Genomic DNA, 25,583 nt, shown 5'->3' on the forward strand with positions numbered 1-25,583 from the left:
AGCCCCTGAAGAGAAGCAGATGGAGCTTCGAAACGCGTCGGGCAGATCCATTACGGAGCGGCGTCTACAAGCGGATCCCCGTCCTCACCTACACATAAATAAAGCTGCTGCTCGCGTGCTACTCACATGGTGGACAACCTTGGAGCGTGAATCTATATGCGGCAGTCCAGCCGCAGAGTATGCACCACCCCGTTAACGTGGGGGTCACGGCAGTGAAGTAGCAGCCGTACATGGAATCGAGGACGGGCCCACTTGTGGAGTCCATACAGGACTTGATTGTGTGCTTTCCGTACTACACTTCCCAGAAGTCTCACTGGAGCCTCCCATCGACGGGCGAGTTATATAATTGGAGAAGTGTAGCGGGTGCGCACACCGCTTCCGTTAAAGCCCCTGAAGAGAAGCAGCTGGAGCTTCGAAACGCGTCGGGTAGATCCATTACGGAGCGGCGTCTACAAGCGGATCCCCGTCCTCACCTACACATAAATAAAGCTGCTGCTCGCGTGCTACTCACATGGTGGACAACCTTGGAGCGTGAATCTATATGCGGCAGTCCAGCCGCAGAGTATGCACCACCCCGTTAACGTGGGGGTCACGGCAGTGAAGTAGCAGCCGTACATGGAATCGAGGACGGGCCCACTTGTGGAGTCCATACAGGACTTGATTGTGTGCTTTCCGTACTACACTTCCCAGAAGTCTCACTGGAGCCTCCCATCGACGGGCGAGTTATATAATTGGAGAAGTGTAGCGGGTGCGCACACCGCTTCCGTTAAAGCCCCTGAAGAGAAGCAGATGGAGCTTCGAAACGCGTCGGGCAGATCCATTACGGAGCGGCGTCTACAAGCGGATCCCCGTCCTCACCTACACATAAATAAAGCTGCTGCTCGCGTGCTACTCACATGGTGGACAACCTTGGAGCGTGAATCTATATGCGGCAGTCCAGCCGCAGAGTATGCACCACCCCGTTAACGTGGGGGTCACGGCAGTGAAGTAGCAGCCGTACATGGAATCGAGGACGGGCCCACTTGTGGAGTCCATACAGGACTTGATTGTGTGCTTTCCGTACTACACTTCCCAGAAGTCTCACTGGAGCCTCCCATCGACGGGCGAGTTATATAATTGGAGAAGTGTAGCGGGTGCGCACACCGCTTCCGTTAAAGCCCCTGAAGAGAAGCAGATGGAGCTTCGAAACGCGTCGGGCAGATCCATTACGGAGCGGCGTCTACAAGCGGATCCCCGTCCTCACCTACACATAAATAAAGCTGCTGCTCGCGTGCTACTCACATGGTGGACAACCTTGGAGCGTGAATATATATATATATATATATATATATATATATATATATATATATATATATATATATATATATATATATATATATATATATATATATATATATTGGCATTGTAATGGCATGCATGGTAAAGACATATGCATGGCAAAAGTTTGTGTTGTAATGGTAGGTCATTGTAAAGATACTAGCGTAGAAATACCCGCGTCATAATGGCACTGTGGTATTAGTACCCATAGTACCGTCATATAACCATTACAAACAAATCAGAATCTGACATGAAAAATAATGTATATAACACTTACTCCCTTTTAAGTAAGGCTCCAGTGGAGCAGTCCAGCCGCAGAGTATGCACCACCCCGTTAACGTGGGGGTCACGGCAGTGAAGTAGCAGCCGTACATGGAATCGAGGACGGGCCCACTTGTGGAGTCCATACAGGACTTGATTGTGTGCTTTCCGTACTACACTTCCCAGAAGTCTCACTGGAGCCTCCCATCGACGGGCGAGTTATATAATTGGAGAAGTGTAGCGGGTGCGCACACCGCTTCCGTTAAAGCCCCTGAAGAGAAGCAGATGGAGCTTCGAAACGCGTCGGGCAGATCCATTACGGAGCGGTGCCCCCATCGATATCTCGAGGCAAAGCTGTCGGGAGAGATAGCAGAGAAGCACTGTCTGCCTTACCAGTTGCCGCAGTGAAAGCCTTAGGAGGAGCAGTAGGGGAATGGCGAGGTTTCACAACAGCTGGGCTCTGTGGACTCAGTGGGGTTTTATTAATACTACTTGCCCGAGATTGGAACATTGCTGGAACTGGAGCGGATTTAATATTCTTCAGTGTTTTACCAAACGCGTTGTCTGGCTGGCCCCTTTTAGTATTCTTGGCAGATGAGGGTGCGGTCTGAGCAGCTGGAGGTGCAGGCGCTGAAGAGCCGGTCTTCATTGCATCTAGGGTAGCCGAAGCAGAAACACGGATCTCTACTCTTGAAGACGACATGGTCACCCAGAAGACCACTATAGACTCAATCCAATCCCAGAGGGATGATGTCCAGTGGAAACTAGTGGACATTGAAAATAGGGCCCGGAGAAATAATTTAAGAATCCTGGGGGTTCCTGAAGGCATTGAAGGATCGGATACTCAACAATTTGTAGCTGAACTATTTTCTGAGGCTTTCCCAGAGGTTAAGGAATGGGATTGGCAATTGGAAATCCAACGTGCCCACCGGTTTCCTTTCAAGCCTAAACAACGATCTGGTCAAACAGACAATAGACCCCGTGCTATTTTAATCCGTTTGCATAACTTTTTAGCTAGAGAAAGGATTTATGATCTAGCTAAGCCTGATAGGCAAAGAGCAGGGAAGGGCTGTCAATTTTTTGTCAGACCAGATTTTTGCCCAGCTACGGTTGAACGGAGGTGGCAGCTCCATCACTAATTGCCCCTTTCCAGTCTAAAGGGGCACATGTGTTTTGCTGTTCCCCTCTAAACTAAAAGTTATCCATCAAGGCCAGACAACATTTTTTTAGTCTGAAATTCAGGCCAAGGCCTTTTTGGATTCAATCTAGAAAGCTGAATCTGTCTGGATCTTAGTCTTTAGCTGTTCCTTTCTTTCAGAATTGTTAGTGGGGACAATGCTCTATCGAGGGGATGACGTTTCTTTGGCTATACTGTACCTTCGTGTTGTTTTTGATATCTCCTTGGGCATGTCCTTCAGTGGTATCTTTAAGTCGGCAGTGACTCCATAGGGGGGGTCCCGGCTCATACCAGCTCCTCCATCATCCGGACTTCGGTCCTATTGCCTAGGTTGGGGGGTGGTGGCGTGAGGGGATTTTTCTTGGGTGGGTGTCAGGGGTGGGTGGGTGGGTGCGGGGGTTGCTTGGGTAAGGGGGTGGGCTGGGGGCGCATTAAAAAAAAAGCTTGACATATTTTTTTATTTTTCATGGTACCGTTTTTATTACAGTTGCTACTCTGATTCTTGTGTATAAAAGACTTAATGGCGTTGGGGAAAATTCGTATAGCCTCATGGAATGTTTGTGGTCTGAATAATGGGAAGAAGAGAGCTTTACTTTCGAGAGTTATTCAGGCTTTACTTTAGAGGTATTGTGCTTGCAGGAAACCCATGTGCCCTGGAATAACTGAGATTATTTAAAAATCCCTGGATTTGATCTAATTGCCTGTCCCGACAGACCTCAATGATAAGAGGGGTGGCAATATTACTAAGGCGGGGGTTAGGATCCTGTTTGAGAACCAGTCAAGATAATTGGGGGCGATGGGTTATTGCTGAGCTTTTGATTAATGGTAGACCCTTGACTATTTGTACTGTATATAGCTCAAATGTGGATGATCCCACAGTCCTACACTACTTAAATGTAGAATTGGCTTTGTGGCCCCACCCCATCTGTGTTTGTGGGGATTTTAATATTAATCTGTCAGACGACTTTAATTTAACAGGGGGCAAAAATATGTGGGCAAGAAACCTAGAGTATTTAGGGCTCTGCAAGCACTGGTTCAGGAGCACTTTTTGACTGATCTTTGGTTTCATCATTATAAGAATCTAGATGGCTATACATACTTTTCAGTTCCTCACAATAAAATGGTACGCTTGGATTATTTTTTTCTGTCCGATCAGCTCGCAGATACTACATCAATCTTGATCTCACCTCGAGTTATATCAGATCATAATCCACTGATTATTGGTTGTACCCTAAACTGCACCGCGAAGGTTCCTAGACCATGGACCTTTGAGAGAAAGCTCCTATCAGAACAATTATACTTAGATCACATGAGGCCCTAGGTATCTGAATTTTGGAACATCAATAGAGGGTCAGCCCCTAGTAATGTGGTTTGGGATACACTCAAGGCAGCGATTCGCGGTGAAACAAAGAGCTTTTCATTCTCTCGTCAGAGGCAAATCCAAGAGCAAATTAATGGGCGGATTGATGAATTACGTCTCGCAGAGGTCCTGCTCATACGTGCGATTAAGGAAGGCCGTGATATAGCCCATAGTCAAGCACAGGTTGCGCGTATCAAGGCTTCCCTGCTCGAATTCTTCGGTCAGGATCTTGCAGCCAAATATTTACAGTTTCGCTCGATGATGTTCGAGTTTGGCGTAAAATCGGGCAGTGTTCTAGCTAAGCGGCTCCAGCAACGAGCCCTGGCTAACCGCATTGTTAAGATTCAGGACTCTCAGGGCCACATTCACGACACTCCTGAAGAAGTCCTGACTGTTTTTTTCTGAGTTTTATTGTTCTCTATATACACAGGAAGCTAAGAACTTCAATATAGATCATGAGTTTGGGGCCTTTGTTTATGAGCTTAACACCTTAAAAGTAGCAGATCATCAGAATATTGCCCTAGCCACACCTATAGAATGGTAGGAGGTCGAACTGGCACTGAACTCATTGGCCAAGGGCAAGGCGGCTGGCCCGGACTCTATTCCTTTAGAATTTTATAGTATATTTCGGTCTGAGATCCGGGAGGACTTTTTAACAATCCTTAGATATGCGCAGCTTGGCCATATACCTGACTCTTGGCGTCATACAACCATCATTCTTTTTAAAAAGAAAGATAAGCCGGAGCTGGACCCTGCCTTATTCCGCCCGATATCACTGATCAATACTGATAGCAAGATTTTTGCAAACATTTTGGTTACTAGATTAGCCTCAGTGATATCTCCATTAGTCTCTATTAGCCAACACAGATTTATTCCCGGCAGGGACACGGCGGACCACGTCCGCCGTGTTATAGCACTCTTGGACTGGGCTCAAGCTACACGATCCGCCCTCGGTGCAATCCTGTTAGACGCCGTAAAGGCATTTGACAGGGTTGCCTGGGCATTCTTGTGGAAAGTTCTACACTGGAAGGGGTTCTGTCCAAGTTTCATCTACGCCCTGCAGTAACTCTACATCACACCGCAAGCAACTCTATCCATATCAGGTTTGGTCTCAAGATCTTTTGACATTAGCAGGGGCACCAGGCAGGGCTGCCCCTGCTCGCCCCTGCTATTCGCTCTTTATATAGACCCGCTTTTTAAGTAAAATTGAGCTTTCCCCGAATATATCTCCGGTTAGGATTAATGCGTTTGAATTTAAAGTTCTGGTATATGCCGATGATATTGTTGTGCTAACCAGCGATGTCTCAGCCTCATTTCCAGCAATTAAGAACCTAGCGGAACAGTACGGTCAGTGCTCCAGCTATAAACTTAATGCCCAGAAAACTCAGGTCGTCCAATCTACTACTATGGGTCCCTCTGAAGCACCAGTGGTTCAAAGTGCAATGTACCTAGGGATAAGAATTACAGCTGCAGTAGATAAGTTGCCAGATATGAATATTTTACCTATTATAAACACAGTTAGTTCCACCCTGCGTAGATTAGATAATTTGCTTCTATCTTTGTTTGGAAGAAGGAATGTGTTAAAAATGCTGATTTTACCAAAATTTCTCTATATATTCAGGACCATTCCGTTAGAATTCGCTCAGACAAGTCTTGCCCGCGCAGAAAGATGCTGCAGTAGGTTTTTATGGGGCTACCGCCATCCCCGAAGGGTGGCGAAATGGATGCATTTGCCACTGGACAAGGGTGGGTGGTCAGTCCCTAATCTGCTGCTCTACAACTGGACAGCTCTACTTCAACACTTTGCTGTGCCGCAATTCGGTGACAGAGCAGTACCTCTACCATTTTGTAGTCCCTCTATTTTTGAGATTGGCTTAGGAGAGGATGCCAAGGGGATACTAATGTCGGTCCTCGTACCTAGCTACTACAAAAAAACGACATTTAAAGTTATCATGTTAATGTATTCAGTTTGGAGGAAGGTACGGGGAGAAATGGTTAATTCCTAATATTAACTATTAAACTCCCCTTGCAGCAGCTAGACTGCTGCCCTCTATTTTTCAAGACCAAACTACAATCAGGTGGACGCTGCATGGCATTACTGTTTTTGGGGATTTAGTTCATGAGGGGAGCGTGGCCTCTTTTCTCTTTCTAAAAGATAAGTTTGCCTTTGACACACATGAATTTTTTAAATATCTTCAGGTTCAAAGCTATTTAGAAAAACTTCTGCATAAAATTCCCATTTTATTTGTTAAGAATACACTTATGGATCTGATCTTGAAGAGGTCACAAATTGGGTTGCTATGCCAAAATTTACTTTTAGGTCTCCCTGATGATCTATCGCTCCATAATACTAAATGGGAAAATAAGCTAGGTAAGGCTGATATGGATATTTCGCAGGCATTAGAGTTATCCAGTACGGTACTAATTTCAGGGAGCTTACGCTCCCAAAGCTATATGGCCTTATATGATCTTTATTATGCCCCGGCCAAAATATCCAAATCGGGAGGTAGGGGGGGTTGGTAAAATACCGACTCTTAAGGGCCTGTGGCACTCTGTGAAGTGCCACCTACATCTCATTTACAGAATCGGTAAGTTTACCGATTCGGTATTTTACCGATTCTGTATATTTACAGAATCGGTAAATTTACCGATTCTGTAAATGAGATGCCCCCTACATGCCAATTCCTAAATACCGGTCGGTAACGGCTGAAATCGGCCGTTACCGACCGGTATTTGGGCTCCTACATCTGGCCCTAAGTCTTAAAATTCCTGTGGTTCTATCCCCTAAACTAGTAATATTAGGCTGTGAGACTGATGCTTTGTTTGTTAGACGAGTCATGCCTCAGCCCTAATATTCATTGCTATGTCCTTAATACGATTATGTATTACATCTGAATGGATTAGTCCTGCTGCCCCCACCTTTGTGAATTGGAGAGCAAGGATTCTAGCTCTTCATAACTTGGAATCAGCTGTGTTCTCGAGGGGGGGGAGGCAAGAGGAGGCGGGAGAGGAGGGTAAAAATATGGGCCCTATTTACACAATGGCTGAATAGCTGAAGCGTAAGAACTGGTTATGTTATATGGTTTACTGCATTTGCTTTATTGGGGTACAGGGGCTCTGTCTGACATATTTTTTTCTTTGTTGTTATATATAAAATGTGTTATTCATATTGATATCCATGATAAAGTCATATGCTATGTTTTACTGATTTGCCTTCAAGCTGAACAATAAAAAAAAAACAAAAAAAAACATTGTGTCAAAAATATTGTTTACCGCAATATCAAGATCCTTTATCTATAATGGTAAGTAACAACATTTTGGTAAAAAAAATATTATTGACACTAATATCATCCAAAAATATACAAAAGTATTGTGCTTTTTTAATATAAATAGAGTTTAAAGTAGTAAATGTTACATATTTATTATATACATGTAATATAAGGCAAATAAAAAATATCACTAATATTTAATACTGAATACTATATATAACTATTTACTTACAAACTTATAAAGGCATACATATACATGTGTTTGTTTTTATATAAATATAATTAGTTATACAAATATATGCATATATATATATATATCCAACAACAAAAAGTTCACGCGGCACACTTCTTGGCAGGTAAATCACAGTTTTAATCGCTCAGGTCTTCAGCAAAACTCCTACGCGTTTCGAACAAACGTTCTTGGTCACGGCAGTGTTCTACAATTAGTCCTTCTTTCATTTTACATTTTATGCTTTCACCTTGTATCTCATGGCGGTGATGCATTGTGGGCCATTTGGTAAGAAGTCACTTCACAGCTAAAAAACCTACAGATTGGCTTCAAAAAAGAAGCAATGGATTTACAAAGTGCATGACCTGCAAAGCCTGTAAAATAGGTCAAAACACCACCACATTAAAAGACCCCTCTGGAAAAGAATTTACAATTAAAACAAAAATAACCTGCGAATCATCATTTGTGGTATATATGCTGAGATGCTATTGCGGAAAAGAATATATAGGCAGCACGAAATGCCCTCTGAAAAAAAGAATATTGGAACATATTCGAGCGATACAGAATGATGACAATGCCTATGCCATGGCAAAACATTTGAAACAACATGAAGGAAAAACATGGCAGGACATAAAGTATTTGGGACTAGCGACAATTCCAAATCAAGAACGCGGGGGAGATAGACTCTTAAAGTTGAGAAGACTAGAGTCGAAACTGATAGTTAAATTTAAAACAAAGTATCCCAAAGGCTTGAATGCAGATGAGGAGATGCATGTTCATTTGTAAGACAATTGTAGTGAAATCAAAAATGAGATACAGTATGTTTTGCTTACAATGCGGACCTCTAAAGTTGGTGAATTTACTTAATTAATTAATTACATGGGCTCAAATATCGAATATATCAGAATGGGCACATATGTGGGGCAAAGGGCACTCAGCCCTAGTAACAAATCAATCTAAGGATGACACATCCCTGAGATCGTAGCACATAACAAAGTGCAAACGATAAAAACATAAAAGTGCATAACAATACGTAATAAATATCCTACTAAAGGACAAATACGTATCAGCTGGGACTGGATCCTTAGAATTCTCCCCACATAAATGCCCAACTCATATTAACTGAAAATAAAGTTAAAAACAAAAAGAAAAGGTTACCAAACTGTAAATAAAACTACATAGCCCACAATGCATCACCGCCATGAGATACAAGGTGAAAGCATAAAATGTAAAATGAAAGAAGGACTAATTGTAGAACACTGCCGTGACCAAGAACGTTTGTTCGAAACGCGTAGGAGTTTTGCTGAAGACCTGAGCGATTAAAACTGTGATTTACCTGCCAAGAAGTGTGCCGCGTGAACTTTTTGTTGTTGGAAATTAATTGAGACACGCTCCCGGTCTCATAACGCGGGCACCAACAGTAGCGTTCCCTCTGTGACGGGGACATTTGAGAGGATATATATATATATATATATATATACAGTGTAAGATAAGTAACACAAATTATATATATATTTTTTTTAAATAATTATTATGAATAGATATATTCTTAGTAATACATTTAAAATATAAAAACCATGAATATGATATAAAATATATATTTTTAGTATTTATGTTAAACTATATGTGTGTGTGTGTGTGTGGGTGTGTGTGTGTGTGTGTGTGTGTGTGAGATATATACTCACTGAAAAAAACTAAGGGTTAGAGGGATGCAACATTTAGCAAATAGAATTTAAAAAAACCTTAAAAATGTTACAGGGATGTTTTAATTAGGTACAGAATTTACACACACAAAAACATAGAAATTCAACAGTTATAGTTAGAGTTAACTCAATAAACTATAACAGGTGCCCTAAGGTAACTATAACTGGCGCCCCTCTTCGCCATTTCTTTTAAAGGCAGGCCCTGGGGTATGGGGTTTCTGGGCCAAATTTGGCATGGGAGGGGGCCGCACGGCCCCTCTTCCGTATTCCTATTTGATCAGGCCCCAGGGAATGTAGTCCTCAGGGCCGTAATTGTTGCACAGCCTACCTCCCCTTTTATGAAATAGGCAGGGCTCCCCAGGGCCGAAATCAGCCTGGGGAGGCAGGCCACAAGAACCCCCTACCTCTTAATATAAAGGTTTTTCCCTTGGGGCCTGGCCCACACAGGGGAGAAATGAAAAGGAATCACAGGCAACCAATCTTGCTGTTTAAAAAATGTTGCAGCAGATTTGCGGATCCTCTGCGAATTTGTGGCAAAATTGGAGAAAAAAAAGGGGGTTGGGGTATTCCAACTCTGTCCCCTTCTTTATTTCGAGCTTTTTACTTGGCACTCAGATGTGTCTGAGTGGCAAGATGGCTGCAAACACTTCCTGATTGGAGTTTTGGGAGCCAATCAGAACTCAACATGACATCTGTCAAATTAGCAGAGGATTTGCGTCCCTAGATATGCAAATTTATTTTTTCTTTAATAACTCCAAAACTACTGAATTGATTTACACCAAATCACAAAAAGGGTTCTTTCTGGACCAAGAGCTAGCTTTCTGTCAAATTTGATGTAATTCCGTCCAGCTGTTCGGGATGTAGTTGTGTCTAAATTCCCTATTTGAAATTCCATGGGAAAAACACATTTTAGGACACCCCCTTTTTTTCGGCTCTAACTTGATGAATCACCCTGAAACTTTCGAGACTGCAGCAGAAGGAGACTGCAGAAGAAGTGATGTGCGTACTAGTTTTGAAAAATTCGCAAAGATTTGTCAAACGGCATCAATGTCGTTAGCAAACCAAAACTGCTTTGTCTATGGGAATTAGGTCCTAACTATAACTACCTACTGGAAATCTCCAGTAGGTAATATGTATATATAATACACAATAAAACTATAAAAAACATACATACTTTAATAAGAAAAAATACATAGACAATAAATAAAATGTAAATCCCCAATAACACATTTACTATAAATACTATAAACATTTAAATGAATGTAAAAATAAAAGCAAATAGTATAACATATAAATAAAATCAATGTTACCAATATTATGAAAACTATTGGAGTCTAAGAATATTAAATAAGCTATTTCCACTCTTTTAGAGTACAACATGGACAATGAGTTATTGGCACGACTCAAGAGAAAACCAACACCAACTCATATAAATATAGTGTCTTTTTATCTTAATTTAGACACCAGATGAACTTAATAGCATACATAAAACAAGAGTTTTTGAAGCAATATTAAATCAGGGCAAAATAATACATGAAAAATGTAACATAGCAGTCAATGAGAAAAAACATGAGTGACAATCGGTCACTTGCAGGTCGAGTTACTTGGAACCCTTAGAGGGTTAAGGTTATGCAAGTCCCTGAACCAGGTCCAGACAGTCAGATCAATATTACCTAGCCCGTGGAGTCCGGGTGCGGAATTGTTCTGGCTGTCCTGGTGCTGAAAGGGAGCCACGGGAATGCTGGTTTTACCGCTTACACGTTGCTGCAAGAAACAAAATACAAAGAACACAAAAGATACAGAGTTACTGATGTCAGATGATGGTTGCACGGTGTTTCTTTTAGATGCAGTGTCGAATGTGGGGGTTAGTTGCTGGATTTGTGACCGACAAGCCTTGGCAGTGGTAATCACTGTGAAAAAGGTACTGTAATTTGACTGGGTCCTACAACTCCCACAATTCACTGGACCACTGAGATTTGGGCGATCCAATTGAAGGACCGAGGGCCAGCGATTCTTCAGATCCGGTGAGCGTTTTTACCTGCAGTTTTCAGGGTGCTAGTGCCACTAATCCAGGGGAGTCTGAGGGTGATTCTGGCTTCTACAGGGGTCCCTCTAGCAGGCAATGCCGAGTTTTAGCCAAGGACGAGGCTGATTGACTCAGTTCAAGTCTGTTGCCAGAGGGACGAAGTATCCCTCTTTTGCTTTGGTGCTGTGGGCAAAGTTCTGTTGTCTGTAAACACGGTTCTCATCTTGGACCTTCCTTTATGCAATTTGTTCTGACCCGAGGGTCTGGTGTAAGAGGGTCCCTTAAATCCTAGATGTAGGGGAGTTAGGGGTGTGGGAGCTAGTAGCCAATAGGCCACTAGTCCTTGGAGCTAGTCCACCCCTGAGGTGACCACATCCAGGGGTGTAGGCCACCTTTTCTACCCAGAACCCTCTATTCTGCCATTCCTAAAGATGGCAGAAATCAAATTGTGGTGTACAGACCAGGCTACTCACCCTGGAGGGGTGGCCCTACGGGAGTGTACACTGCATAGCTAATTTCCCGAGTGCCCAGGTGCAAAAGTGCCTGGGGCAGGGAAGGCTATTTGCTCCACTGGGAGTCAGGCCTGATGCATATCAGATGCAGTGCAGCCTTTGAAGCTCACCGCCATGATGTGCCACTTCACTACCCTGCTTGAGAGGACGGAGGTATGACCTCCTTCCTGCCCAAGCTTTTGTTCCATACTCCTGGGAGTGATCACGCTGCCTGGCAGGAGGACAGAATCCTGTCTTGGTGGCAGTAGATGCTGGAAAGTGTGGGTTGGTCAGCCAGAGCACAGAGAAGCTGGGGAACCAGGTGGGTAACCTCTAAGGTTGCCACCAGGGTGCATGCCACATCACCCTGGACATGTGTTCATGTCAGGGGTGAGGAGACATGTTGTATGATACCAAACATGACATGTTTTGGTGGTAGCATAATGGAGCTGCTAATCTTGAGAATGTTTGGGTGGCAGCCCCTGTTATCCTGCGGACCGCTAGCACTTATAGTGGTTATCAATGAGGAACGTTACTATAGGGACATATATGCTTGCACTTATATGTCCTCACCTTTAATATATTGCACCATGCCTCCTGGGCTAAGGCAGCCTACCTTAGGTGTGCCTAACATATATAAAACGTAGTGCACCTGACTGTGCCACACATGGTGAGGGCACAGTCGAGTTCAAGCAATTTGCACTGCTCCTGCAGTCTGCAATGGCAGGCCTGCTATCAGTAGGTTGCTTAGGTCATCCAGGGTAGCATAAACATGTGGTGCAGCCCTGTGTAACCCGTTAACCACCTGTGCCTGGCTGCCCCTGATACCATATACTAGGGAATTATTAGGAGGTAAAGTCTTTGCCAATTTGGGATTACAAAGTCGAACTTGACAGTTTAAGAGAGAACACATGCACTGGGGTCTGGAAAGCAGACTCCAGTACACTATCAGAGTCATAATCATCATCATATGGACAAAAAAGGAGGGGAGTAACCATACAAAGAAGGCACTCTCCTACATGACCCCCTCAGACGAAAGGTGACGAGCAACCAACCTATCTCTTGATAGTTCTCATCATCTAAGTGGAAAAACCTTGAACGGCCATCTGCATTTTCATGGTCAGCCCCTGGTCTGTGTTCCACTGTAAAATCCATAACTTGTATGGAAATGGATCTCCTCAACAGTTGGAGATTTTCTCCTCTCATCTCCATCAGCCATTTCAGAGGCCTGTGGTCGGGGTGAAACTTAAAGTGAGTCTCAAACAAGAAGGGTCGCAGCTACTTCAGGGATTGAACCCCCAAAAAGGCTTTCCTCTCAATGGCACTCTGACGCTGCTTTCTAGGGAGGAGTTGCCTGCTGGTATAGGCAACTTGTTTATTCTGTCCCTCACCATTTGTTTGTGCCAACACTGCTCCAATCACATGTTCAGAAGTGTCTGTTTGGACAATTAACTCCTTTCCATAGTCAGGTGCCTTCAGTACAGGTGCTGAACACATAGCCTCCCTCAAGATGTCAAAGGCCCTTTGGTATCCTGTGGTCCAGATGACCTTCTTAGGCTGTTTATTTATTATAAATGAAGTGTCTGGGGGCCACAATGGTCCTATAACCCTTCACAAACATCCTATAGTACCCAGTCAAGTCAAGCTTACTTGAGTCTGGGTTATGGGAGCTACCCTGTCCAGAATGGTCTGGATCTTGGGCTGATGATGTTTGACTTGGCCTCCACCTACAGGGTGGCCCTAGTACACAGTAGAGGTCTACCCACTGACTGACCTTGATAGTTAGGCCTATCTGGTGCAGAGCCTGCAACACTTCCTTGAGGTGGACCAGGTGGTCCTCCCAGGTGGAGATAAAGACAGCTATATCATCTAGATATGTTGCACTAAAGTAATCCAGGCCTGAAAGGACTCTATTTGCAACCTCTGGAAGTTAGCAGGTTAATGCTTTAATCCAAAAGGCAACACTCTGAATTGGTAGTGGCCTTAAGGGGTCGAAAATGCTGACCTCTACTTTACTCCCTGGGTTAGTCCAATCTGCCAGTACTCTAATGTTAAATCAAAGGTACTCAAGAACTTGGCTACACCCAGTTTGTCAATTAGTTCATCTGCTCTTAGGATGGGGTGAGCATCAATTTTGGTAATTGCATTTAAACCTCTGTCATCCACACAAAACCTCATCTCAGGTTTCCCACCTTCGGGATGAGGTTCGGGGACCAGTACCAGTGAACTAGTCCAGGGACTGTCAGATGGTTCAATAATGCCAAGCTCTAAGATCTTGCTGACATCAATCTTAATGCAAGGCTTAGCTTGGTCTGACAACCTGAAAATCTCATTGTTGACAGGGAGGCTGTCACCAATGTTCGCATCATAAGTAGCCCATGTTGTCTGACCAGGGGTCAAGGAAAAGAGCTCAGCAAACTCACCTAGGACTTTCCTGCAGTCAGAGTGCTGTTTTGCAGTGAGGGTGTCAGACAACACAACAGCCTCAACTGACCCATCCTGTGGGTTGTTTGACAGCAGGTCAGGGAGGAGTTCACTTTCGTCCTCCTGGCCTCCATTAGTGACCATGAGCATGGTCATCTCAGCTCCGTCCTGGTGGGGTTTTAGGCGATTTACATGGAGGACTCCATGAGGACTCCTTGGGGTGCCTAAGTCAACCAAGTAGGTGACATCCCCTTTTTTCTCCAAGATTGGATAGGGCCCAGTCCACTTGTCCTGAAGGGCCCTGGGAGCCACAGGCTGCAACACCCAAACCAGCTGACCTGGTTGGTACTCCACCAGTGCTGATTCTTGGTCATACCAGTGCTTGATAAGCTCCTGGCTGTCAGCTAGGTTCCTGTTTGCTCTCATGTACTCTGCCATACATGAACATAGACCTAGTCATAAGCCACTATGTCCTGCTTGTGCTCTTTGAAAGGTCTCTCCCATCCTTCCCTTACAGGACTCAGTGGACCCCTTACAGGATGGGCAAACAAATGTTCAAATGGGCTGAAACTAACCCCCTTTTGTGGCACCACTCTGTAGGCAAACGGTAGGCAAGGTAAAGGGACATCCCATCTCCTTCTGTGTTTTTCAGGGAGACCAATTATCATGCCTTTTGTGGTTTTGTTGAAACTTTCAACTAAACCATTGGTCTGAGGGTAATAGGGGTTAGTGAACTTGTAGCTCACACCACATTCATCCCACATAGCTTTTAGGTATGCAGACATAAAGTTAGTCTCTCTAACAGAGACCACCTCTTTAGGAAAACCAACCCTGGTGAAGATACCAAGGAGGGCCTTTAGTACTGCAGGAGCCGTTGCGGTCCTGAGGGAAATTGTCTCTGGCTATCTAATGGATTGGTCTACTACCACTAGGATAAATGTATACCCAGATTCAGTTTGAGGTCAAGGGGAACAACAATATCAATCCCTACCCTCTCAAAGAGACTCAACCACTGGTAGTGGAATTAAGGGGCTTTTGGTAGTGAGCCTGTCTTGCCACTGGCCTAATGTCACATAGGAGTGGCAAAACTCCTTCACTTTTCCAGACATCTGGGGCCTGTAAAATGGGCCACCAACATGTCCCAGATTTTGATTTATCTCAGATGTTCAGCCAAGGGGATGTCATGGGCTAAGGTAAGTTTGAACTCTCTGTACATTTGGGGGACCACCACTCTCCTGGCAGCCCCTAGTTTGGGGCCCCTGGCCTCAGTGTTCAGGAGCCCATCTTCCCAATAGACCCTCTGAGTAACACTCACATCACCCTCTTGCCTTGCAACTTACAGTCTAGGGCAATTTCAATTTATTTATTATGTTTTGGCTCTCAAAAGAGGGCCACATAAAATATACAGAAATAAAGAAAATAAAACAAAACACATGCATTTACATATAAACAAGGAAAATATACCATTACATCAACAAAGGTTAAATACCAAGCTAACATACAAATCACTGCTACACAGGAACGGAAAGTCAGGACATCATCCAGGACATATTAATAAATAGCTAAAAAACCTTAAAAAAAATTAAAAACATGGAAGCAGAACATTTCATTAGGAGGGCAATAAAGTGCATGCAAAAAACCATTTAAGGTGACAATGCCGAGACGGAGACAAATAACTTTTAACCATCTGGCGCGCAATTTACGAAGCACAGGACAAATCAATAAGACATGCGTGCAGTCCTGAATATTCAATTTACATAAATTGCACAAAGCAGAGGAACCATACCACTTGGATAGCAGTAGATTTAAAGGGATTAAATCATACCGTAAAAGAAACCAAAATCTACGAATACCATGCGGTAGGTTCCATGTAGCGTAGGTTTGAGGTTGCTTCATCACATATGAATCAAGGAGAAAATCTACCTTCCTTTTACCACAGATAAACTTTTTGTCTGAATGAAAACTTAAGTCCCAAGAGGCAACTTTTAAAGCAAGCTTTAACTGTGGGGGAGAATACGAAAACAAGACGTTTTCATCTAATTTTAGTAGGGCTACAGCTTTTCTAAAGTTACATACAAGTTGGGAAAACTCATTAAAATTACCCAGTAGTTCACTACGGATAAGAGCTCTTATTGTCCCTTCTTTTGCTCTAGCAAGACAGGCCACCCATCTCACCAGGGCACATAATCCCTGTACCCAGCTACTCCTAATGCCGAAATCAAGTCTACAAGCGGCCAGAGAGCATGCAGTGTTAAGAGAAGAGAGAGCTCTAAGAAGTTTCCCCTCAACCTTATGGCAAAAGGCCCAGTTTTTCACTTCTATAAGTTCAATACCATACAATATTGTTGCGGGGATTTTTGACCTATACACCTCCAATAGACTCCGGAAGTGTCGCTTCCCCGTTGCCAGGTATAGAGACTTTAGACCATTGCCATGGGCTAGAGCTTTGCGCGTGCAATGCTCAATATGGAGCCTCTCACTTAAATTAGCCATGATGATTTTTCCCAGGAAAGTATAGGACTTCACAACCTCCAGTTTATTGCCCCCAATGTGCCAATCATAATCTACAGAGCGGCACTTCTTTTTACCAGCTATACACATCACCTTACTTTTGGCAATGTTGATTTTCATGCAATGGGCTACAGCAAAAGCATGAAGAGCATGTAACCGATTTGCAAGTCCTTTAGGGGTCAGATCAAAAATGAGGACGTCGTCGGCATACATCAGACAAGATATGGAGGTCCCCCCCACCACCGGAGCGATGCCCTCACTAGCGGACACAACGGCAGGTAAATCTGCCGTGTACAAGGAGAACAAGAGGGGCGCCAATAAGCAACCTTGCTTAAGGCCATTCATAGATGGAATTACAGAAGAAATTCCCCTCTCGCCCCCCATCAGGACCCTGCACCAGGTCTCTGTATGCAGGGCCCGCACCAACTCCAACAGATAGGATGGGAGACCAAACGCATCCAATTTTCTCCACAGCGTTCCACGATCAACTTTGTCGAACGCTGTGGAGAAGTCAATAAAGGCCGCATACACGACCCCTCCTCTCACCTGGACATATTTGTCTGTCACCACATGCAGAACGGTGAGATTGTCCAACGTACCGTGATCCCTACGGAAGCCCGTCTGTTCAAGAGGCAGAATATTATGCTCCACTACCCAATCGGAAAGGGATTGCAAAAGACATTTCGCAAAAACCTTTCCGATAGAGTCGAGGAGAGCAATCAACCGATAATTGCTAGGGCTATCCCTTGTTCCCTTCTTAAAAATAGGGACCAGGATACTTCCCCTCCAGGAGGCGGGTACCATGTTAGACAAAAAACAGGCTCTAAACAGGGGATACAAAATTTTACTCCACCTTGTAGGATCCTGTTTCAGGACCGTCATGGGGAGTTCGTCAGGGCCCATTGCCCCAGAGACGCGCATCTTTTTTATTGCCATCTCAATTTCTCCTTCTGTGGGGTAACTAATGAGTCCTTCAGGGGTGGCATCTAGGACGATATCGTCACCTTGGATCCCGTTCCCCGCATACAGGTCACGAATATAAGAAATCCATACCTCTTCTCCTATAGGTATAGGGGAGGGACTTAGTCTGGAGCCACATCCCTTACCGATTATTGCCCAAAATTCTCTGATCCTACCCTGAGTAACAGATTCCCTCAAATTAATCCAGACCTCGTCCTGACTTGCCTTTTTAATTTTTAACTTAAGTCTCGATCTCTTTCTCTTTAGCCTGGAAATTTCATTTCCACGTTCCGTGACTCTATCTACATATTGTTGGCGGACTAGCTTGTTTATTTCCTTGTTCAGGATGCGCAAAGTACTAGGGACCACAACCCTTTTACTAGATCGGGGAGATTTTTTAGCAAAGGCAATGATATTTCGCATAAATTCCTCAAAATATTCTATTTCATTCCCACGCCACTCATTTAAAACCACTAGAGTATCGGATAAGAACTCCTGTACCCCATTAATGGCGGAGGGATTCCAGACACACCTTCCCGAGGAAGTATGGAAGGCAACATCACTGCCATTAAGAGACCAGTGTGCAGTGGACATGGGATTTAAAGAAATAGTTATACACATTATGCTGTGGTCACTCATAGAGGTAGAAATGATCTTAAGATCCTGGATAAAAGGAAACAAACCATAATCAGCAATAGCATAGTCCAAGATGGAAGACCCAAAAGGGGATTTGTGAGTAAATTTAGCGGGCACGTCGGAGGGAAATCTCCCATTTAATATTAGGCCATCTACTGCCGCTAATTCTTTTAACAAGATCTTCCCTCTTTTGTTTGTCACTAGCTTATCAGGAAAGAGTATTTGAGGAACCAAATGCACCTCTTCTTTAAATTTATTCCTAAATAATTTTAAGCTGGCGTTAGAGATTTTACAATTCAAATCTCCCACAAGCATAATTTCAGGAGGCAATGAAACATTTTTGATTTTATCAATATAACCAAATAACTGCTTCAATATGACATTAAAACGCTCTTCTGGAGGAATATACACATTTATAATTACGATAGGAGATTTGATGCCGTTGTTAAACAGGTTTTCAATGGTTATCGCCTGGAAAAGTTTACTAGGATCACTATAATGGGAAAATCTCCATTGCAATTTGTTAGATAATAAACAAGCGATCCCCCCCCTAGCATGACCTTTCTTAGAAGGGGCGGCAGGCACTTCCAGGACATAGAAATCCTTAGAGCCAACCAACATACCAGTGCACCATGTTTCCTGTAAACAAATCACATTCGCTCCTAATGAGGATAGGAGCGCAAATTTCTCCGGACTACTATGAATCCCTGCCACGTTCCAAGAAATGATTTTTAATGAGGTGTTAAAGATGATAAAACAATCTGGGATTATCCCTAGTTTTAGTAACTAAGGCGCTGTGGAGCCAATTCCACTGATTATTATCCTCCAGGGACGGATTCTGAATCAGCGGGAGAGGCCTCACTTGCGAGACCGAACGTTTTCCCTTAGAGACCCAGATCTTCAGGTCTGTAAGGGGAAAGGAAGTCCCATTTTGCTCATCCCTACTACATACCTCCCCAGAAGTAGGATTTGTATTACAAAGGTTATACAACGGGAGAATATCAATGCCTATACGTTGGAAATTCTCCGCTTGCTGCAATATCAGATTCACAATAATTTGAGAATAAAATTTCACCCTTATGCTTGAGACCCTAACTTCACCCAACAGGGACACTAACTCAATGTCCCTAGTTTGGATATGGCGAAGACTTTCAATCTCGCTAAAACACTTGAGAAGCCAGGCTCTATTTAAAGGTAAATCAACATCAAATAATGGTAAAAATTCTAGCACAAGGGTGTCCACTGGAGTTTTTAAAGATGATAATCGACGGTCCGAAAAAGGGCGGTCACCAGTCTCCAAGGCTGCCAGAAACGGGGGTGCCAAAGGGTTAAGAACCCCAATTGGATATTGAATAGAAACTCCAGTCGAAGTCGGTGGTTGGAATCCTGGAGAGGGACCCCCCATTTGGGGCACAACTTCCGAGGGCATTAGCGGGCGTAACTCATTTGTGCCCTCTAGAGGTGTGGAAATTGTCGAATTCAATTCAATTTCAGCCTTAGGAGATATGGAATTTGGCTCCAAGACGTTTTCTTCATTCTCCAGAGCAGCCAGAGAATTTTGAAAGATTATCCGGCGCTGCCTTTTTTTCATATATTTTCGAATTGTTTTCCTTTTATTCCCTTTCTTGTTTCTGAGCTTACCATTTTTTACCTTTACCTCATGTTTATGATCCAAAAGTTCTTGTTTATTTTCAGACATAAAGATAGGGAATAATTCTTGCACCACTTTTGGTCCGGGAGTGGATTTGTTGTCCTCCTCGATCACTAGAACTGAGTTCTTGATACAGTTAGGCACTGCAGTTAAGGGGATAGTTGTAATTTGAGATTTCAGCCCTGTTGTTGCAGCCTTCATGGCAGAATCCGCTGGTTGCTCATTTATTTTCCCCTTAAACAAACTGGGTTCCATCGCAGGGGGAGGAACACTCCTTGTGTCAGACGACTTTTGTAGCAGTGCCTTTAATATTTGAGTAACTGACTCTAGGATACAGTCCGAGTTGCCTACAAATTTCCCCAAAAGTGCTAAAATGGAAGCTAACAATTGTTCCAAGGCAATCATGGATTCAGAGATTGGCTTTTCACACGCTTCCACAGGACAGCATATCCCAGAGAGGATAAGACCCGGACTCCCGGAGACATCTAACAGGTCGGACATATCCTGTCCGTTTAAAGAAGGGGTGCTACTATACAACATTAGCCCAGATGGGGTAGCGCCCCCTGAAGGCTTGATAGGGTCTAGAGACTCTGCTTTAGCTGTATCCACATAACGGCCACAAAGTTCAAGATCAATATATAAAGATGACTGATCACCCCCCAACCTATCCGTCACCGCCGCTTGGGGCGAAGATGGTTGATTCAAGCATTTCCTATCGGCTACCAGCGGGTCAGAGTTATTGACTTCCTTCCCTTTAGGAAAAGCACGGGAAGGCGACACCGCTGCCGCAGGTTGTGGCGATATAGGCTGCACGGGGGAAGACAAAAGATCTATAATGGCTTGTGTGTGAGGCTCTTGACCCATAGCTCCAAATGATTTTTTTACAGCCATGTTAGATTTCTTAGAAGAAGACATGTCCCAAAGCTCAAAAAGCTGACATTGACCCTTCAGCGGGGGATTATTTACAGATTTATTCCTTATACGGGTTATATCCTTTTCAACACCAGGAATGCCTCCTACTTCCCTTCCTGAACGTAGTTTTTTTGACATCTTCTGTAGGGGGATTCAACAGTAGTGTGATGTACAAAAGGGAACTTGAAACCAGAAGAGTTATGGCTAAAAAAGATGCAACCGAGATACTATATTGCAAATAAAACAATAAATAATGATTATAGTCCTGGATGAGCAGGAATGACTAGCCGATAGTAGAGTGAGAGGGGGCGACCGATAAACACCAGTAGATCGTTCTTCCTCCGACTAACAAACGTATCAAAGTTAGCTGGATGCAAAACAATATCACTAATAAATGACCGAAAATAACCGGGCCCAGCCCAGCCTACCTCGGCCACTGAGGGCCACAGAGGGCCCGCCCTTTGCCCGGGCTTAGCCCGGCGTCCCGCTCGCGTCCCGCGAGACGGGGGTGACTCTGTATTTGAGCGCCTCCTGGCGCGCGTTTGGCGCGATTATCGCCGGTAGGGCTGCTGGGTAGTGTAGTTTGTTTCGTCCTCCACCGCGCTCCACACGGCTGCCAGACCCAGGAATGGAGCAGGGGTCGGCGGCGGGAGGCGGGAGGGCGAAGGCACCAAAGTCAGCGGCAGCAGGTCAGTTCCAGGACAGCCAGGGGTCCACACAGCGCCAATTTCCTTCTGCAAAGAGTCCAGTCTAGGGCCTTCAAGAGTAGGGCACCGCTTTTTCCCTTGGCATGAGTCCTCTCTGTAGGGTCTCCCTGCACTTAATAGTTCTGCCAGGTCAGGCCAGGCTCCATCAGCTGCAGTTCCCTTCTCAAGCACCAGGACTTTTCCCTCAGGAGAACTCTCCCCTGGTCCTGTGACCTCTTAGAAATTGCCTCAGCATATTTCATTTCCTTTCTCTTGCTTGGGGTCACTTGGTCCAATGTTTCAGGATCCAAGTTACCATGTATTCTCTGACTTGCTGCCTGTACTCTGGTAGTAACACACACCCACTCAGAGAGACCCAGCATTTCTGCTTGAGCCCTCCCCTCCACCTAGGTCTCAAGATCATTTATCAACAGATACTCCACTGGGACAGCAGGGGACACAACCACACTCTCCCCATTCTAAGCTTACGAAGGCCATCGGATGAAGCTTAGGGCCAGATGTTCAAAGGCCTTTTGCATTTCTTAATGGGCCGAATTGCAGTTTTGGCTTGTTGAGAAATGCAAAACAGCCTTTTCCTATCTACAAAGGTCTTTAGGGATCCACAAAATGCCATTTCTACCCAGTTGAAATCACATTTTGTGATTCCCTAAATAGGAAATTGCAAATAGGGATTTCTTATTTTGCTATTTCTTAGCAGATGTACAAAGCATTTCCTATATGCAAAATGAGCATCTTGATGAGGTATTTAACCCTTGCTCATCATCCTGTCGAATTTCTGCTCTTAATGGGGTATGCTTGGGACGGGTGAGAGTGTTTGACAACCTAGGGCTGACTCTCTCTGATCAATTTGATTGGCTACCTCATATCCAAAAGTTCAAGATTAAACTTGAACAATATTGTGGGGCTATTTTGAGGGCTTTTTGTGTATCTACATATCGCTCAATTACTCCTGCCCCTGAGATATATAGATGCCATGCACTGGGGGTCTCCTTATACGGATCTCAACTATGGGGCACAGCAGATGTAAGGTTATGTGTGCAAGTAGAAAATTGGCTTATGAGAAGCTTAAATAATTGCCCAGCAAGCACTCCACTACACCCATTGAGGCTAGACTATGGTCTATGGCGTACTAATGATATGGCAGCCTTGAAACCCCTATTGTACTGGCAGAGAATATGGACAGTCTCAGAACGCTCCTTTATCCGTAAGGCCCTAGAGGAGGCTAGTAAGATCCCCTGGCTTAAGTCAGTCAGGGATCGCCTGAGAACGATGGGGCTGGGCAATCTTTTGTTGACACCAACAGAAGTTGCATCAATCTGGAAGCAGGTCCTGAAAAATGACGAAGCTCCATCAACGAAGTCTCCCTTACTGTCTACTTCATTTTTGGATGAGATTGAGCCGCCCCAGGCTAATTTCACCCAGGGGCACTAATAACACATGCTTTTATTGCCACATGGAAAAGTGAAAACCCTGCTAAAACATGTCCACTTTGTCCTTGATAGGCAGAAACAGCTGAACATCTTATCTTATTTTGCCCATTCTATCATGGCTACAGGGGGAAGTGGACACTCCCACTCTGCCGCAACCTGGGGGCGAGAGAATATAAGATTGCATTCTGTATACTTAGAAGTGATACTAGACAGTATATTGTTTTTGCTGTCTCAAAATATTTAATGTGCACTTGGAGATTAAGACAGGGAATGAACCTTACCCGAAGCTTGGTTTTTAAATACACGTATTTTAAGGTTTTATCTTGATATGTATATATGCTCTTGGCTTGTTTTTCTATGTTTTATTCCTTTATCTAAGATCCTTTTATAGTGGTTTATGTATTTTAAACTTCTTCTTTTATGGCCTTCAGATGAAATATAGATTGCTTGAGTTTACATTTAGGAAATGCAATTACCATATACTAAAAGTCTATGGTAACCATGTGCAATTGAAAAGCCCCCAAGATGCTTTTTTTAAAGTGGAATAGAGTACAAACATGCCCTTGGGGAATATGTGTGCTCTACATGAGCATTACTGGGTGCCTTATGTCCATAGCCATCCTTGATTTAGCATTTCCAAAATAGTGATTTCCTAATAGGAACTGGCCCATTGGTACGAATGGTATGGGATTTCCCAATTGCAATTTCCTAATAGCAATTCCTACTCTGTAGGAATCGCTATTAGGGAATAGGTAATTTCGTACATATCATTTTGCATTTCCTAAATAGCGATTCCTATGGAGTCACTATTTAGGAAATGCAAACTTGCATTTTCGTACATCTGGCCCAAAGTCTCATTGTCAGCATTAGTAGCCTGGTGACTGACACCACGCAACATTTAGTCTGGGGAAACCAGTCTAGCTTCCACCATAGTGACACTGGCACCTGCATCTCTCAGAGCCTCTACCGCAGTCCCACTGATCTGTGGCCTTTGTCTATAGCTCTCCATGCTTGGAGGTAAGACAACCAGGGCTTCAATATCCACCCCACCCAGGGAAACTAAAGTAGCCTCTGTGTATCCTCTGGCCTCTCCAGAGTACACTTTTACCCCGACTCCTATGCCAGCCAATCCCTTGGAAAGTCCACCACTAGGGGGACATTTTGGAGCATGCTACATTGCTGGATCCCAGTTCTCACCTTGGTACCCTTTGCCTTTGATGTGGCAGATGTCTCGGGCCGACTCTTCTGAGAAGTATTTTGGGCATTTAAGAGAATTCCTTCTTTTTGTCTGGTTTGTTGCTCACCTCCTTCCCCTGCTGGGAAGTACTTGAACCCTTTTTCTGGTTACTACCACCATGGGTCTGGTTTATATGTCAGCCATCCTTCCAACTCTCTGGGAGAAGACAAGTTGGAAACCACCAAATGCTGATGCAAATTCTCAGTGATACTAGTAGCCAGCATATGCTCCTTCATTTCATAATTAAATTACACAGCCCATCATGAGTGTCCACCTCATTGCCATGTATCCAGCCTTCTAGTGCTTTGATTGAAGGGTCTGCAAAGTCCACCCATGTCTGGTTTTGACCTTTATGGGTGTCCCTAAACTTCAATCTGTATTCTTAAGGAGTCGAAATCCTTCTGTCAATGTCTCCTTCATATGCTGAGCTGCCTCTTCATTATGGGTCAGATGTCTATCTCTACACTTCACAGAGAAGAACTCCCCAAGTAGAGAGCCCCAGTGCTGGTGTGCTATCCTCTTCATTTTGAAGGCCCTTTCAAAGGCTGCAGAGCATTTGTCAATATCATCACCATCACTAAACGTAGGGCCAACTGCTTTGAGGATCTTAGGCTCAAAGGATTTCTCCTTCTCCCTAGTACTAGTGTTGCTACCACCATCTTTGGGTCTAAGTCCCAACTTAACCCTTCTTTCCTCAAGGGCTAGTCTCCTCCCCTCAAGTTTCAGGTTTTTTCTCTACCAGGGAGAGTAGGTCAAGCTCAATCTCAATTGTTTCTACCACCTTTCTACCACCTTACCATTGGGCGGTCTTCTAGAGTGGTTCCTGTCACTTCCCACTGGGTGAAGGGGGTCTGGGGAAGGGTGGAGAGTTGAGATCTTCATCTTCTTCCCCACAGTTATGAATTTAGGCTAGGGCATCACCCTCACCTTCTTTGGGTTCTTGTTCTGAGGAATGGCCCTCCTTCTCTCTCTGTATCCTTTCTCTCTCACAGGAGCTTCTCAAGTTCATCCCTGTTTAGCTGTCACCTTTTAGCTAATGCCCCTTGCTTTGCACAACACCCTTAGATCCATGATCCTCATTGCTGGAAAAACTGCCAGGTCCAGATTCTGACCGGTCTTTATTGTGCCTAACTTTTTACTTAGTAGTTGGGACCTTTTTTTTTAAATGTACAAAACTTTGAGAATTTTCCCTAACTCACCTAAGTCTTTTAAAATGTACTAATTGAATGGGAATCTACACAGGGCCCTAACAATCCAATTTGAAAAATTATTTTTATGCTAA

Source organism: Lissotriton helveticus, chromosome 7 (assembly GCF_964261635.1).
Source record: "Lissotriton helveticus chromosome 7, aLisHel1.1, whole genome shotgun sequence".
Classification (NCBI taxonomy): domain Eukaryota; kingdom Metazoa; phylum Chordata; class Amphibia; order Caudata; family Salamandridae; genus Lissotriton; species Lissotriton helveticus.